The sequence below is a fragment of the Callithrix jacchus genome, chromosome 14, assembly GCF_049354715.1.
Source record: "Callithrix jacchus isolate 240 chromosome 14, calJac240_pri, whole genome shotgun sequence".
In the NCBI taxonomy this organism is placed as follows: Eukaryota; Metazoa; Chordata; class Mammalia; order Primates; family Cebidae; genus Callithrix; species Callithrix jacchus.
In genome coordinates this window covers 103,648,569-103,665,077 of record NC_133515.1, presented here as the reverse complement: position 1 = coordinate 103,665,077, position 16,509 = coordinate 103,648,569, and positions in this window count along the sequence as shown.

Below are 16,509 nucleotides of genomic sequence, written 5' to 3'. Positions count from 1 at the left end.
TTTTTTAAACTTTAGTCACTCTGGTGAATGAGGTTTTATTAAATAATTTGCATATAACTAATAAAGCTAAGCACTTTTTCATATGCTTAATGACCAATTGCATATCCTATTATGAATGATCCGTTCTGATCTCTTGACCCTGTTTCTAACAGTTTGCCTGTCTTTTTCTTATTGATTTATGAGAATTGTTTACATATTTTGGATACTCTGGTGTATTCGTTTTCTATTGCTGCTGTAACAAATTACCACAAACTAACAAAACCATGCAAATGTATTCTCTTATTGTCTGCAGGTGAGAAGTCCAAAATCAGTCTCAGGGGTTGAAATAGAGAGGAGAACTGTTTCCTTGCCTTTTCTAACTTCTAGAAGTCGCTTGCATTCTCTAGCCTGTGGCCCTTTCCACATGTCGCTCTAACTGCTTGCTTCTGTTGTCATATCTCCTGCAACCTTTCTGCCTCCTTCTGAAAGAACCTCACGATGCACATAGGGGCCACCAGTAGCGTCTCATCCAGCAGTCTTCCCACTGCAGGATTCTCGGCTTAACCACATCTGCGAAGCACTTTTTTCTGTGTAAGGTAAAACAGTCACAGGTTCTGGGCACTTGGATGTGGGCATCTTTGGGGGTCATTATTCTGACTACCATGTCTAGTATACAAAACCAACAAAAAATAAAATATTTAAAATCAAGGTACTAAGGTACCAAATCAAAGTGTCAATTTGAAAAGATCATCGTAGCACCAGTGCTAGTCAGAACAGTGAATTACTAGCCTCTTGGAGGGCATTTGACCAGGCAGAGGTTGCAGTGAGCCGAGATCACACCACTGCACTCCAGCCTGGCCACAGAGTGATATTCCATCTCAAAAACAAAAAACAATACAACAACAACAAAAGGTACATTTAAAAGATACTTAATGGGCTGGGTACAGTGGCTCATGTCTGCAATCCCAGCACTTTGGGAGGGCAAAGCAGGCAGATCACCTGAGGTCAAGAGTTAGAGACCAGCCTGGCCAACATGGCGAAACCCCTTCTCTACTAAACATACAAAAACCGGCTGGGGGTGGCGGCATGTGTCTGTAATCCCAACTACTTGGGAGGCTAAGGCAGAAGAACTGCTTGAACCTGGGAGGCAGAGGTTGCAGTGAGCCGAGATTGAGTCACTGCATTTCAGCCTTGGCAACAGAGACTCTATCTCAAAAAAATAAAAACAAAAAATAAAATAAAATAATAAAAATGAAAGATACTTAATGGCATGGTACATATTGTGAGATATACCATGCTATATTAAGTACCAATTACCTAAGAGTTTCTTAAAACGTTAGTTCTATATAATGTCTACAGTAAAATGTTCCATAGTTAAATAAATTTGGGGAATATCGCACCCTTACCCTTCGTTCGGAAATGTGTAATATTAGAACATTAAATGTTCCAACAAGTCCTAGAAGAAAAAAATAACTACTTAACCCGATATTTCCCAAACTTACTTGACTACGGTTCTCTTTCTTCATGGAATGCTTATTAAAAATCTTGCAAAAGTCCACATAATGTACAGAAAATCTTGTGGGTCAGGCATGTTGGCCCATGCCTGTAATTCCAGCCTTTCGGGAGGCTGAGGTGGGAATATGACTTGAGACCAGGAGTCCAGAACCAGTTTGTGCAACATAGATCCCACCTATAATTTTTTTTTTTTTTAATTAGTGAGGCATGGTGGTGTGTGCCTGTAGCCCCAGTCACTCGGGAGGCTGAGGTGAGATCATGTAAGCTGGGAAGCTGAGGCCCCAGAAGCTATGATCACACCATTGCACTTCAGTCTGGATGATAGAGAACCTATCTAAAAAAAAAAAAGAATGCCCCATCTCACATGGGTCTATCGCATAGAAAACAGCTATTTGTTTCTTCTTGTCATTAAAACTTTTTTAAATTTAATTTTAATTTTATTTGAATTTTTGACATGGGGTCTTGCTCTGTCACTGCAACCTCCGCCTCCTGGTCTCAGGCAACCCTCCCACCTCAGCCTTCCGAGTAGCTGGGACTACAGGTGCATGACACCACATCTGGCTGATATTTTTGCATTTTTGGTGGAGACAGGGTTTCACCATGTTGCTCAGGCTGGTCTTGAACTCCTGAGCTTAAGCAACCCACCTGCCTCGGCCTCTCCAAGTATTGGGATTACAGGCCTGAGCCACCGCACCCAGCCTAAACTTTTAAAATATGTTCATTTACATTAAGTAGCCCGTGCAGCAAAGTACTGACGTCGTTTCAAAGCCGTCAGGAACATCGGCTTTGATTTGAATGAAGAGAAAAAACGAACCGATTGCTCTTCTTGGAAAGGATGACTCTGTGGCATACACACCACAGTCTCCCGTTAGGCATTCATTAAAAGTCTGAGATTTCTGCAGTAAAACAATGTGATTACAGCTTTGATAATCTAATTATTTTGTCAGGCAACTTTTTTCGGTATAAAATACATATTAAAAATCTTACACTCAGGCCGGGCGTGGTGGCTCACGCCTGTAATCCCAGCACTTTGGGAGGCCGAGGTGGGTGGATCACGAGGTCAAGAGATCGAGACCATCCTGGTCAACATGGTGAAACCTCGTCTCTACTAAAAATACAAAAAATTGGCTGGTCATGGTGGCGCGTGCCTGTAATCCCAGCTACTCAGGAGGCTGAGGCAGGGGAATTGCCTGAACCCAGGAGGCGGAGGTTGCAGTGAGCCAAGATTGAGCCATTGCACTCCAGCCTGGGTAACAAGAGTGAAACTCTGTCTTAAAAAAAAAAATCTTACACTCTCATTGTTCCATGATACACACTTTGAGAAATATTGAATTAGTTCATTCTTCAAATTTTCCTGTTAGAGGAGAGAAGCGACTCGTCCAAAGTCACCCGGTAAGGTATAGTTAGAGCCCCTCTGTGACAGGCTGCCTGGAAAGGAGAGGTGACTCAGACAGCAGTCACACTTATCTGTAATGGTCGGTTTCTAATAAAGAAAATGGCAAGAATAACATAATGTCCATATAGTCTCCATTCAGGTTAAAAACTAAAATTTTGCAAATATAGTCCAAACCTTCTAAGACCCCACCCTGGTCTCATCTCACTTTTTTATAGAGGTAACCTCTGTCATGAACTTGGCATTTATCTTTTCTACGCATGTCTTCCTACGTATACCACTGTGTTAGTTTGCTAGGGATGCCTTATCAAAGTACCATAAACTGGGGACATAAGCGACAGAAAGTAATTCTCTCATAGCTCTGGAGGCTGAAGTCCGGGACTTCAGCGAAGGTGTGAGCAGGCTGCTTCCTCTCCCTCTGTCTTCACGTGGCCAGCCCTCTGTACGTGTCTATTCTAATGGCTTCTTTTTTTTTTTTTTAAATGGAGTTTCGCTCTTGTTACCCAGGCTGGAGTGCAATGGCGCGATCTCGGCTCACCGCAACCTCCGCCTCCTGGGTTCAGGCAATTCCCCTGCCTCAGCCTCCTGAGTAGCTGGGATTACAGGCATGCGCCACCATGCCCAGCCAATTTTTTGTATTTTTAGTAGAGACAAGGTTTCACCATGTTGACCAGGATGGTCCTGATCTCTTGGCCTCGTGATTTACCCGCCTCAGCCTCCCAAAGTGCTGGGATTACAGGTGTGAGCCACCGTGCCCGGCTCTAATGGCTTCTTATAAAGAAGCCAGTCAGATTGAATCTGGGCCCACCTTGATGACCTCATTTTAATTTAACAACCTTGTTAAAGGCCCTGTCTCCAAATAGTCACATTCTGAGTGTGTCGGGTTACGGCTTCCACATATGAACTTTGGGGGGCACATTTATTTCAGCCCATAACAGCCTCCTACATGCTCATTCTCCTATGGGTAGTGTTTTTGGGTGTTATAAACAATGTTGAATGAATATTCTCACACAAAGCTCCGTGTCACATTCGCTAACTAGAGCTGAGTGTATATGCCTGGGAGTGAAATTGCTGGATTATTAGGGTTGCTCATTGACTAGACTTTCCTTTTCTCATTGATCCATAGTGTCATGTGTCAAGTTGCCAAAGACCCATGGGAACTGTCTGGGCTCGCTGGCCTGTGGGTCTGTTTGTCTCTCTGGATGAATTCACAAAGGAGAGGCCTCTGTTAGGGATTGAATCGTGTCCCTCCAGCTCCCAAATTCATGCTCTGGAGTCTGAATCCCCAGGACCTCAGAATGTGACCTAATTTGGAAATAGGGTTGATGCAAATAAGTGGAGATGAGGTCATCTTGGAGTCGGGTGGCCCCTCGTCCAGTATGCCTGGTGTCCTTACAGAAGGGGGACATTTAGACACAGACACACACAGAAGGACATCCTGTGAAGATGAAGATGGCCACATATGAGCCAAGGAAAGAGGCCTGGAGCAAGCAACCCTGCCTATACCTGGACTTCAGCTTTCTAGCCTCCAGTACAGTAGGGAAATACATTTCTGCAGTGTAAGCCCTCCAGTTGGTAGTACTTCGATATGGCAGCCCTGGGAAACTGATATAGCCTCCATGCCACTTCCCCACTCCGACCCTCCTTCCCTGTCTCTCTTCACTCTTTCAAAGCCAGAAATAGCATAGGATGGTGAGTCAGGGCTGGTGCTGCTTAGGAGCACTGCCAACCACACCCTGGCCGCCTAGCCCCATGATTAAGAGAAAGCACAGGGCAGCGCCATGGACTGGGCCTCCCACTCATCCTCAACCAGCCCTGATGGCCTGTGTGTCTTCAACATACCAACCTACTCTGGGCTTTAGTTTCCTTGGCTGTAAAATCAGGCTGCTCCTTGGGATTTTCAAATGTTCTGTTTATAACATAGCATTTTTAGGTCACCAGAAATAAAAATATTCTGCTTGCCTCCCACTTTCAGCAAACTTGGGTGGCAAAGATGACTTCAATTCTTCTAATTATCGGAGCCACAAATGGCTCTGTCTCATCCTCAAGATGAGTTTGGTTTTTACGTTTTAATCTGAGCCTCTGCCCATTTTGCAGATAGTTATCTGCGAGGCGTGTGTGTGTGTGTGTGTGTGTGTGTGTGTGTGTGTGTGTGTTGGATGCTTGTAGTAGCTGCTTACTTGATTTCACAAGGATGCTCTCTGACCAGGGTCACTCAGAATGACTGAGTCCAGGTGCACCTTGGCCAGATTTGAACCAGCAACCGAGGTAATGTATTTACATCTTCTCTATCTCTAGACTAAGGGTAATGGAAATCATCAGACACCAAGCAGCTTATGTGTTCCAAAGGTTTCAGGACTGACGTTGGTTCTATGGTTCCCCGTTTGGCATCTGCCTTTCATTAAGCCATAAAAAACAGTTTATGGCCCTTCTGGATGTAACAATCACTTTCACAATATCCATAGTGGCTGAGTGGTTATCAGAGGAAGAAAGTCAGACCTCTAGCAGTCTCTGCGTCCTTGTTCTCTGACATGGACGGTGCCAGCCTTATGTGTTAACTTACTCATCTCACTTCAACCCTATACTGGTAGGTATTAGGATTGCCATTTTTAGATTTGGCACAGAGAGGCTTAGAGACTCCACCAAGGTCACAGAGCTAGCAGAGTCTGAACTCAACCAACATATTTTTTGAAAAAAATCTTCCCCAGACAATTTTGGTGACAGTTCTACTTGTTAAAATGTTATTTGAGGCCAGGCACAGTGACTCACGCCTGGAATCCCAGCACTTTGGGAGGCTGAGGCAGGCGGATCATGAGGTCAGGAGTTCAAGACCAGCCTGGCCAACATGGCAAAACCCCGTCTCTATTAAAAATATAAATTAACTGGGTGCAGTGGCAGGTGCCCGCAATCCCATCTACTTGGGAGGCTGAGGCAGGAGAATCGCTTGAACCTGGGAGGTGGAGGTTAGCCGAGATTGTGCCATTGCACTCCAGCCTAGGCAGCAAGAGCAAGACTCTTTCTCAAAAAAAAATTTTTTTTTTAATTTGAGCTCCTATGCCTCTGTGGGCTAGATGCCTGGCACACAGTGGCCAATGCTTCTGTGTTTGAACTGCTCGATTATCTACTCTGAGCAGGAATTGTGCTTATCAAGTGTTTGGCAAAGGATTTGTGTATATGGGTGCTTCATAAGCATAGGATCAATGTTAAAAGTAAATGTAGGCACATGAAGATTTTAACAAGTTCACTTGAACATCCAGCAATTCAGTGCCAGACTGCTAGCTGTTCAGGATTCCATCGAGGGCGCACAGGGAAAAACCTTTATGAGGTGTTTGCACAACGAAGACAAATAAAATATTTGATTGGTGAAAGTGAAAAGCCTATAGTTAGAGATTAGCGGGCAGTTTGCGATTGGTTAAGCCTAAGTTTCGTTTTACTGTTTTCATTGAGTGGGGCTTTTCTTTGCTTAGGAACCTGAGGTGTTGGAGCTGTCTCAGCCTAATGGGCTCCCAACTAATTATAATAATAAGAGGATGAGCAGCTGCAGCCCGGCACAGCACACTCGCACTAGGATCTGGCTTCCCGTAGTTTCTTCTGAGTGGTTTCTGTTCTGCCTGCTGCAGGGGGTACCTTTGGTGGACACTGTGATGTGTCACCCAGATGCCCCTTGGCCAAAAAACGTGCTTCCCTAGCTCGTGGGAATGCTGTCTACAGACCAATCTGTCAGCCCCTTCAGGGTTTGCTTCAGCGGCAGAGAGCTGGTAGGTCCAAGGTCATGGGCTTTTGGGGTGGCTCACATCCAATGGGGAAGGTATAAGGGCTTGGTCAGCTTGGCTCAAACGGAAATGACTGTGAGGGCCATTCTAGCGCCCATGCTTTCTGTGTGTGGTCAGCGACGCTGTCACTGGGCCTCGTTTTCTCCTTCTGCCCAGTCCTGCTTCCTTCCTCCCTCTTTTCTGGGGCGGGTGCCGACGGCACTCCTTAACAAACATCCTACCTGTAAACGACCTGTACCAGCTCCTCCCTCCCACTCCTTCCTCAAGACAGTCCTTCAGAGACAGGAAAGATGGCCCTGCACCCCGGAGCCTCCTCCCTCTCATCCCCATGACCTTTGGCCTGGTGCGGGCTTCTTGGTGGGCCGCCATCTTGGGCACTTTCCTGGGTGCTTCTGAATCCCAATCCTGGAGGCTGGTGGAGATGGATAACTGGTTTTCTGGGGCAATCCCCAAACCCTGGGCTTTTCTCATTGTTTATGGTGACGGTCACAGACAGCTTCCAGCATAGAGGGAAGCACTGCTTTCTGCTTCGACAGGAACTAATTTAATCAGAAACCCTAACCGCGGCAGTGTATGGGTGTATTTCATATTTTGCTTTCCAGATCTTTCCTGAACCCAGAGGGAAATGAGCTTATCAGGCAACAGTGAAAACCAATAACTGCGTAAATACAGTTGCTGAGGCTTCAAAAAATAGTGTCAGTCTGCCTCAGCAGAGGTGTCTCCGCTGAGGAGGATCGGCCATGAGAAAAGGTCATGATAATCCCTTCGCTCAGCCTATGGGAGTTCCTTTATTATTATTTAAATGCAAGCCTGAGGAGTAGAACCTTGGTTAATGGAATTCTTCAATGGATCGCAGTGTGGCCCTGCCCTTCATAGGCTGTCTCCCTGCTCTTGGTGGCAAATAGTGGAAATAAACTTGACCTAGTTTAACAGCGACAATGAAGTCCAGAAGGGAGAATGTAGTTGAATGTACTTTACCAAACCCAAGGTCTGAAATGCTCCCTGGACCCAGAAAGGATCAGACACATGATCGGAGACATCTGTCCCTGAATTCTGCATGTGTGTATTCGTGTGTGCATGTGTGTGCACTTGTATGAATGCATGTGTGTGCGTGTGCATGTGTGTGTGTGTGTGTGTCTTTCTCTGGATCAAGTGCCTGATGGTGGCAAATGGCCAACTCTCCATTCCAGGCTTAATATATAAACATTTTAACCACATCAAGATACTAACTAAACTCTCTCTTGGACTCAATCCCAAATTCCTAGGAGATACAAGTTCACTGGCAGGTTTTGGTCACATATTTCCATGCTATTAGGCAGAGGCAAAAGGGAGGATCACATAATCCAAACCTGCAGCCAGGGACCCATCCCTGTGGATGGGACCGATGGCCCCAAGATGGCCACTCCCAGCCAGCCCTGCAGATTTGAGCCAGGCAGCTTGCTTTGCTGTCTGGCCTAGAGGGTGATGATTCAGCTGCAGACTAAAATAATTACCTGTGTGTGAGGTGAGCAAGATCTCGCACTGACTTCAGCAACACTTTCCTGAGCTTACCTTGTCAGAGAACGCCGTGCAGCCCGGTTCTGCCATGGGGCATCCGCAGCCATGGGGGACTAACGAGAATTGTGATGAGCCCGTCTGTGTTTAATATGAAAGGTCACCACGTGTTGAATGACTTCTAATGTACCAGATGTTATATATACATCATGTCTCAGCTTCACAGAGAATCTGTCAGGAGACAGCATTATGTGCCCACCTTGTAGATGAGGAAAACTGATGCTCACAGAGGTTAATGAAGTCATCCAAAGTCACATTGCTAGAATGAAGTGCGTGGAATTTAGAATTTGATTATACATCAGGTTAATTCTAAAGCCAGTAGTCTTCCCAGAATGATGATATATCACCTTCTAAATAATGACTAGATAACACAAGTGAAACTTTAATAATGCATAAAGTACGTGATTGAGGGATGCTGTGAAAGGCTACGTGATGCAAAAACCATTGGCTGAAATGGTTCAGTCACAGAAGCCCAGGTTTCAGTGTAGACTAATTCCCAGTGATTTAGGGGATGGGAGACTTCACTAAATTTGCTCGGTCTTCTCTTCTTGCGCTTCTTAATTGCTTTGGGAATCATCTAGTGATTGTTTGTGTGGCCTTGGACCAGGCTTATGGCACAAACCATGTGACATGGGGCAGGAGGAAGGGCTGATACTCTGCTTTCAGGGTCTCTGACTGAAGCAAGGAAACAAAAGCAGGTCCAACTGGTGGCCAGGTGTCTACCATTCAAGGGGTCCATGGGGGTGTGGTGCAAAGAGCACTGAATGTTGAGTCCATGCCTGGCTTCTCACCTTAGCACCAGCTCTTGGTGCTAAGTGGGACTCAGGCAGACCCACTTGCCGACCCTGACCTCCAGCTTCCTCATCTCCAGGACGGCCTCATTAACCTGCCTTGCCTCCCTCTCTGCATTATACTGACACGGTTTATTAGTCTGTAACAGGAACAGTTGCCATGTAATCATCATAGTTCAAATCCACTCCCTCTCACCACAAGCCAAGCACTTTACATGTACTTTCCTCATAACCCTAACACGTGGATCCTATGATTAGCCCCATTTTACAGATGAGGCAACAGAGCCCGCAGGGCGAAATAGCATGCCCCAGCCGAGTGTGCCTGGACCCAGAGCCCGAACAGAGCACTGCCTCACTGGCCCGGAGAGTGTCTATCACCTGGAAGGTTTTTGCTATTATTGTCATGCATGATTCTAATCCAGGTAGCCCAGGATGTGACCTGGGTAGGGGATCTGGGTGGGGAACAGATCCTCCAAGCCCTGCTGCCTCTACCTTCCTGGTATCACCAAGGAAACCACAGCTCCTTTGTTGTTGCCATGGGAACCATCTAAAGTCTCTCTTTCCTTCAGCTTCACCATGGAGACAGCCAGCCACTCAGGAGAGAAGTTCCTGAGTGGGAGGCGGAACAGCAGGAAGAGGTGAGAATGTGCCTCCAGGAACCAGCACTGGAAATTCCCACTCGGCTGAGGAATGCACAGGCATTCCTGGAGCTGCACAGAAGCACATTGTGGAAGCTGGGATGTCCCTGGGGAAACATAGGTTGGAAGAATTGTTTTCTGAATTTATTTCTAGAGGTTGCCTTTCCTGCAGTCAGCCATTGTCCAAACCAAAGGAAATTCCCAAATTTTCATGTCTCACAGAGGCTGCAAATCTCCTCGGCCAGGTCTTTTCTTTGTCTAATTTTGCTTCCAACTTGCTGGATGACATTGGGTAACTCAAGTACCTTTCCCCAGGCAAGTGTCGGATGAACCCAAGTTACACCAATGGCGCTCAGCCCTCCAGACTTCTAGGCCAGGATAAGTTCTTTAAGAAAACACAAAGTTCCAACCAGAGTTGCCACACTTTTAATATTTCTATTTTTTTTGAGACAGAGTCTTGTTTTGTCACCCAGGCTGGAGTGCAGTGGTGTGTTCTTGGCTCACTGCAGCCTCCACCTCCAAGGTTCAAGCCATCCTCCCACCTCAGCCTCCTGAGTAACTGGGACTACAGGCACATGCCGCCGTGCCCGGATAAGTTTTGTAATTTTTGTAGAGGCAGGGTTTTGCAGCTGTTGCCCAAGCTGGTCTCGAACTCCTGAGCTCAAGCCATCTGCCTGCCTCAACTTCCCCAAATGCTGCGATTACAAGCATGAGCTGCCACCATAATTTTATTTTGGGAGATCAGTATGTCAGAATTGAAAACTGCATTTAATCTACAGAGGCAGGATGATGTGACAGTTAAGAGCACGCACAAGGAAATTAGACTGGCCAAGTTCAGGTCCTAACTCTGTGACACGCTGCTGTGTGACTTTTATCAATTTGATCTCCCCTAGTCTTAGTTTCTTTGGAAGAAAAATTGGGTTAATAATTGGGCTGGGTGTGGTGGCTCACGCCTGTAATCCCAGCACTTTGGGAGGCTGAGGCAGGCAGATCACGAGGTCAGGAGTTCGAGACCAGCCTGGCCAACATGGCAAAACCGTGTCTCTACCAAAAAACAAACAAACAAACAAAAAAACAAAAATTAGCCAGGTGTGGCAGTGGGGGCCTGTAATCCCAGCTACTTGGGAGGCTGAGGCAGGAGAATCGCTTGAACCTGGGAGGCAGAGGTTGCAGTGAACCGTTATCCTACCAGTGCACTGCAGCCTGGGCGACAGAGCAAGACTCTGTCTCAGAAAAAAAAAAAAATGCAAAAATTAGCAGGGTGTGGCAGCATGCACCTATAGTGCCAGCTGCTTGGGAGCTGAGGCAGGAGAATCACTTGAACCCAGGAGGCAGAGGTTGCATTGAGCCGAGATCCCACCACTGTACTTCAGCCTGGGTGGCAGAGTAAGACTCTGTCTTAAAAAAACAAAAACAAAAACAAAATTGTGTCTTTCTCTTAAGGTTCTTATGTTGACTGAGATACTGTGCAGTGCTTTAACACAATGCCCAGAACATGGCAACACTCAATAAATATTAGCAAAAAAGAAAAGACATTTTAACAACAAAATATATATCTTGGCCAAAATGATAGTTTAAATTGTATACATTTAGTTTTGGAAGTATCATTCATTGATTCTCTGTTTCATCAGGGTGGACCTAAGAATCCCTGGATTCAGTAATCTTGGGGTTCTTTCAGTGATCTTGGGGTTCTTCTGCTCTAAGAGGCTATAAATAGCCTTGATTAGTGCAGGAATGTTCATGGCCCATGGCTAAAGAAGTGATAAATCAGGTGCCCTTAGTGGCCTTCCTGAACTTGGATTAGGCTCTGGCTCTGCACAGCAGACCTCTCATGACGGGCTGGACTAGTTCAGGAAATGAGAACCACAGATATGTAATCCCTCCCTACTCTCCTCCTTGTCCCTGCTGGTGACGTCAGCTTTCAGCCACACATGCCGTTAACTGAGGTCCAAGCGTCCTGGCCTGGAATCCGGAGCCCCTAACTGCCTGTTTTGCCCTCCTGCAAGTTGGTTGTTTGGGCCACTTGGTTCCTGGTTTCTGTGTGGCCGTTCCCACTCCCACCCCATCTCCCTGACTGCGGGCTGCGGAAGAGTGGGACACTATGGAAACTTCTCAGCTTATCCAGAGAGGCTTCTTCTTCCTATTTAGTCTCCCTCTGGATTTCTCTGCTGGGATCTGGGTGGTAGAAACAGCAGGAGGATCAACGAAAAGGCTGAGCTCCAAGAAGCCTGAGGTTTCCAGAATCTAGTGGGAAAAGCATTCAGAGTCAGAATGAGTAAGCAACTTCATCTCCGGGCCTTTACTTTTCTGTAAAACAGGCAATTCTCTCTACCTCACAGATGTGATGAAATAATACTTTGACTACTACTACTAATATTCATTCAGGAGTGGATCTGGGTCTCATGGGGGCCTGAAGCTTATTCAGTATGGAGGGTCCTTTTTAAGAAAGAAGAATGCACATTTACAAACACAGCATTAAATATGAAAGGGAACATTTACTTAGGAGAAAAAAAAGCACAACAAATTACAATTAGAAAGAAAAACTGAGTGGGGCCCAGTGGCTCATGCCTGTAATCCCAACACTTTAGGAGGTGGAGATGGGCAGATCACTTGAGTCCGGGAGTTCCAGACCAGCCTGGGCAACACGGTGAAACTTCATCTCTACAAAAAATGCAAAATTTACCCAGGCGTGGTGGCACATGCCTGTAGTCCCAGCTACTCAGGAGGCTGAGGTGGGAGGATCATCTGAGTTTGAGAGGCTGAGGCTGCCGTGAGCTGTGATCCCGCCACTGTACTCCAGCCTGAGCAACAGATGAGATCCCGTCTCAAAAAAAGAAAGAAGAGAAACTGAACAAATACTTCAAATATCACACAATCTAGAAAAATAATGCACTACATTTTATTAATTGTCTTCTTTGCTTCTAATACTTTTTCTTACATTTTTTTGGCTGCATACGTTTTGATGGTTCCTTCCTATGACAATGGTTTAGTGATAGTATTTTCTACCAAGAGACTATAAAGTTAATTCAGTCTTTTCCTTAGTACAGTTGGTCAAAATTTGTTTTTTATTATTGATAGTTTCAACTGGGCATCAATGGCAGATTCTCTGCTTGCAATCGCAATGACGCATCTGTGATTAGAAGTGTTTCTTCACCCTTGCCAGCCTTGCTTCATCCCCACAAACCCATCCTTTTGCGGCCAGCATGCATTCGTGTCAGTGTGACTTTGAGCACTGCGCTTGCTGTCATGATGCCTGTTGGGTGGGCACCATGGGCCTCAGGAGGATTTCTAGAATCTACTCCTCCTCCAGGACGGCTAGCAACAACTTAATGGAGGTGATTTTGAAACGCATCAGTATATCCCATTTACCCAAATAAAAGGAATCTCCAGGCCAGGCCTACTCCTAACAATTGCATAGCCCGGGACAAGACTAGAAATGGAGGTCGTCTCGCCATATATTTAAAATAAATTCCTGAGAGTTATCAATCATGCTAACAAACTGTCAAATACATTTTGTCCCATCCTTCTACCCTGACAGTTTGAAAGGCCAGATTCCAATTTTGAGTTCTCAGAATCCTGAGTTCCATCGGGAATGTGTTGTGTGGGGGAAGCTGGCCCTGTCCCCTGACTGGCTGCAGGTTCTCCTTCTCCAGAAGAAAGCACTTTGCATCCTGGGCTCTGGCACGTGTGTGATTTAGGCTCATGGCTTAGATAAATCATTCCCGTGTACACAGCCATTTCTGGCAGCCCCTCAGGCCTGGGGTGGCACACCAGAGTGTGAGCCGGCCTTTGGGAGGACATGTGTAGGGGGCAGATCCCATAAGTGCCAAGGCAGGAGCAAAAAGCCTCAGCCTATTTCCATATAAATAATGAAGAAGAAAGTAACGAGAAATATAATCGTAGTAGTTATTAGTTATTCATGTGTAATCTTAGTTATTCATAAGTTATCTTATTTCTTTTACTAATGCCTCTCAGGTCAGAAGTGTGAACCTGGGGTGACATTGTGAAATGAATGACATTAAGGCAGGATGCTCTAAGTCCTCTGTCACGCCCGGTAAGGGCTGCTGGAGGGCGCCTTGGCTGTGCGGCAGCGGCAGCGCTGTGAAAGCACCCGCTGTTTAGCCAGCCAGGGAAGGAGACATCCAAAATGGCCAAGACATCTCCCTGGGGAAGTTTGGAGAAAACTTCGCTTCTCCAAGCTCTTGTGGCAAGGCCTGACGGCTGTCAGGTACACCCGCAGACATGCGGGAGCTTAACTGTCTCTGTGTGATGCTGTGCTTCAGTGGTCACATTCCATGTCTACTTTTGTGTTCTGCTTCTGTACCGGGTTCCTTTTTTCTTAGATAAGATCATCAGTAATAGTAATAAAAATCTTAATGTTTTAGTTCTTTCTTGATAAATATGGAAAAGGTGCTGATGCATTATGCTCCTTGCTCACTTTAGGTGCCAGCAATTCCTGAGCCCCTACCTGAATGACACATGATGTACGTGACCCTATCATTGCCACACCCTATCTACCCTGCCCCCAGTCACCAACCACCAAGACCACGCCCTACCTACCCTGTCCGCAGATTTGCAACTCAATAAAAGTGAGAGCGTCCGGGCATTCGGGGCCACTGCTGGTCTCCAGGATTTGGGTAGCAGTGGACCCCTGGGCCCAAACCCTTTTCTCTATCTTCGTATCTGTGTCTTTTATTTCTACAATTTCTCGTCTCTGCACCAGCCGGGAGGGGCTCACAGAACCCTTTAGAGCTGGACCCTCTTGACATGGGCAGAGGTCCTGACAAGCCCTGGTAGCATGATTTATGTTGGCAAGGAATCCCGGGTCTCTGGGGCCGGGACATCAATCCAGGTCTTCTGATAAACAGATCCAGGAATGGAATTGGGGATGCAAGAGGTTCCCTGAGGAGAGACATCTTTGAAAGAAAAAAAGCGATGGCGGGAGATTGGTTGGGGAAGGCTTCGGATGACAGTGCAGAGCTGAAATATGTTGAGGGCAAAAGTGGGCTGGGAGAGCCCCACACTGTCCTGGAGATCGTTTACAGTGTGGGCAACCCAGTGGGCAGTTCTGGTGCAGACTGCCCATCAGAGGAGTCCTGTACTGGGCATAGAAAGCTCCCGGCATGCTCACTGCTGGCCGGGCCGCCTGGGACGGGCTGTAGTGAATTGTGATGGGGCTTCAGCTGGATGCTGCCAGCTAACTGCACTCTTTGCAGCTGACCAGCAAGTTCTCTCTGGAAGGGAGATCTGAGCCACACGCCTCCGTGACTGCCCACACGCTTCCGTGACTGCCCACACGCTTCCGTGACTGACTGCCCACACGCCTCCGTGACTGCCCACACGCCTCCGTGACTGCCCACACGCCTCCGTGACTGACTGCCCACACGCCTCCGTGACTGACTGCCCACACGCCTCCGTGACTGCCCACACGCCTCCGTGACTGCCCACACGCCTCCGTGACTGACTGCCCACACGCCTCCGTGACTGACTGCCCACACGCCTCCGTGACTGCCCACACGCCTCCGTGACTGCCCACACGCCTCCGTGACTGACTGCCCACACGCCTCCGTGACTGACTGCCCACACGCCTCCGTGACTGCCCACACGCCTCCGTGACTGCCCACACGCCTCTGTGACTGCCCACACGCCTCTGTGACTGACTGCCCACACGCCTCCGTGACTGACTGCCCACACGCCTCCGTGACTGCCCACACGCCTCCGTGACTGACTGCCCACACGCCTCCGTGACTGCCCACACGCCTCCGTGACTGCCCACACGCCTCCGTGACTGACTGCCCACACGCCTCCGTGACTGCCCACACGCCTCCGTGACTGACTGCCCACACGCCTCCGTGACTGCCCACACGCCTCCGTGACTGCCCACACGCCTCCGTGACTGCCCTGGTCCACGATAGCCAGATTAGCTTTGTTAACTGGGAGTTCATGCTGCTGGGCCCATATGTCGCCGCTGCTTCTGCCAGTTCATAGCTCATGGCATATGTTAGCTGACATCCCGTGGCTGAGCTATTTTGCCTACTTGGCTATTTAGTGACCCTTTTGGGATGAATGCTTTCAGGTGGTTGATACATAATGCAAAGATCGCCATTCTTTACATCCATTTCCATATATCCATAAACTTTCCTCTCTCCCAGACCTCCTTGTTTCTGATCATTCATTCTTCTAGGCTGGCCCCTGACCAGTCTGCCAGGTCACTTGTCACTGCCGTGAGTTCAGACTTTTTCACCTTTGGCAAAGATTCCTTTCACACAAAGTGCATGACCAGGGGCAATGCTGGAATCCACTCGATTGGAAGGGTTTCCCCTAGCCGCTGTCGTTAGGGGTCTGTCCCTGAGTGTTGCTTTAAGGCAGCTGCTCTCCAGTGTCTGCTTATTTCCACACACAGCACCCAGCCAACCCATCTGCAAATTAAATTTGGCCCCTTCCTCCACCCTCAGCTGGCCATAGGAGACCCCCCCGCCTGCTCCCACCGACAGGATGGCCATGGGGGTGTGCTGAGGGAGGGGTGATGGTGCAGCTGTGGCAGATGGCACGGGCTCTGGGACACCTGCTTATACAACTTCCTTGTGCTCACCCACCCCCAGCTCAGGCTTGATCCCAGGTGTACCTTTTCCATCGCTCTATGAGAGCCCAGCTCATGCTGGGTATTTCTAGATGCATTTTCACTTAGATCCCTTGAGCAACTCTCCCATTCCCATCAGAGCTCAGTAACACACCAAGAGCTGCTCTTTGAAAAGCATGTATTCTCTGCTGCATATGGCACGGCCTTGCTCCAGGCCCCCAGGAGCCTGTGTTGCCATGCTTCCATGGCGGCTTGTCATTAACTCTACACTGCATCCTCTTCCACA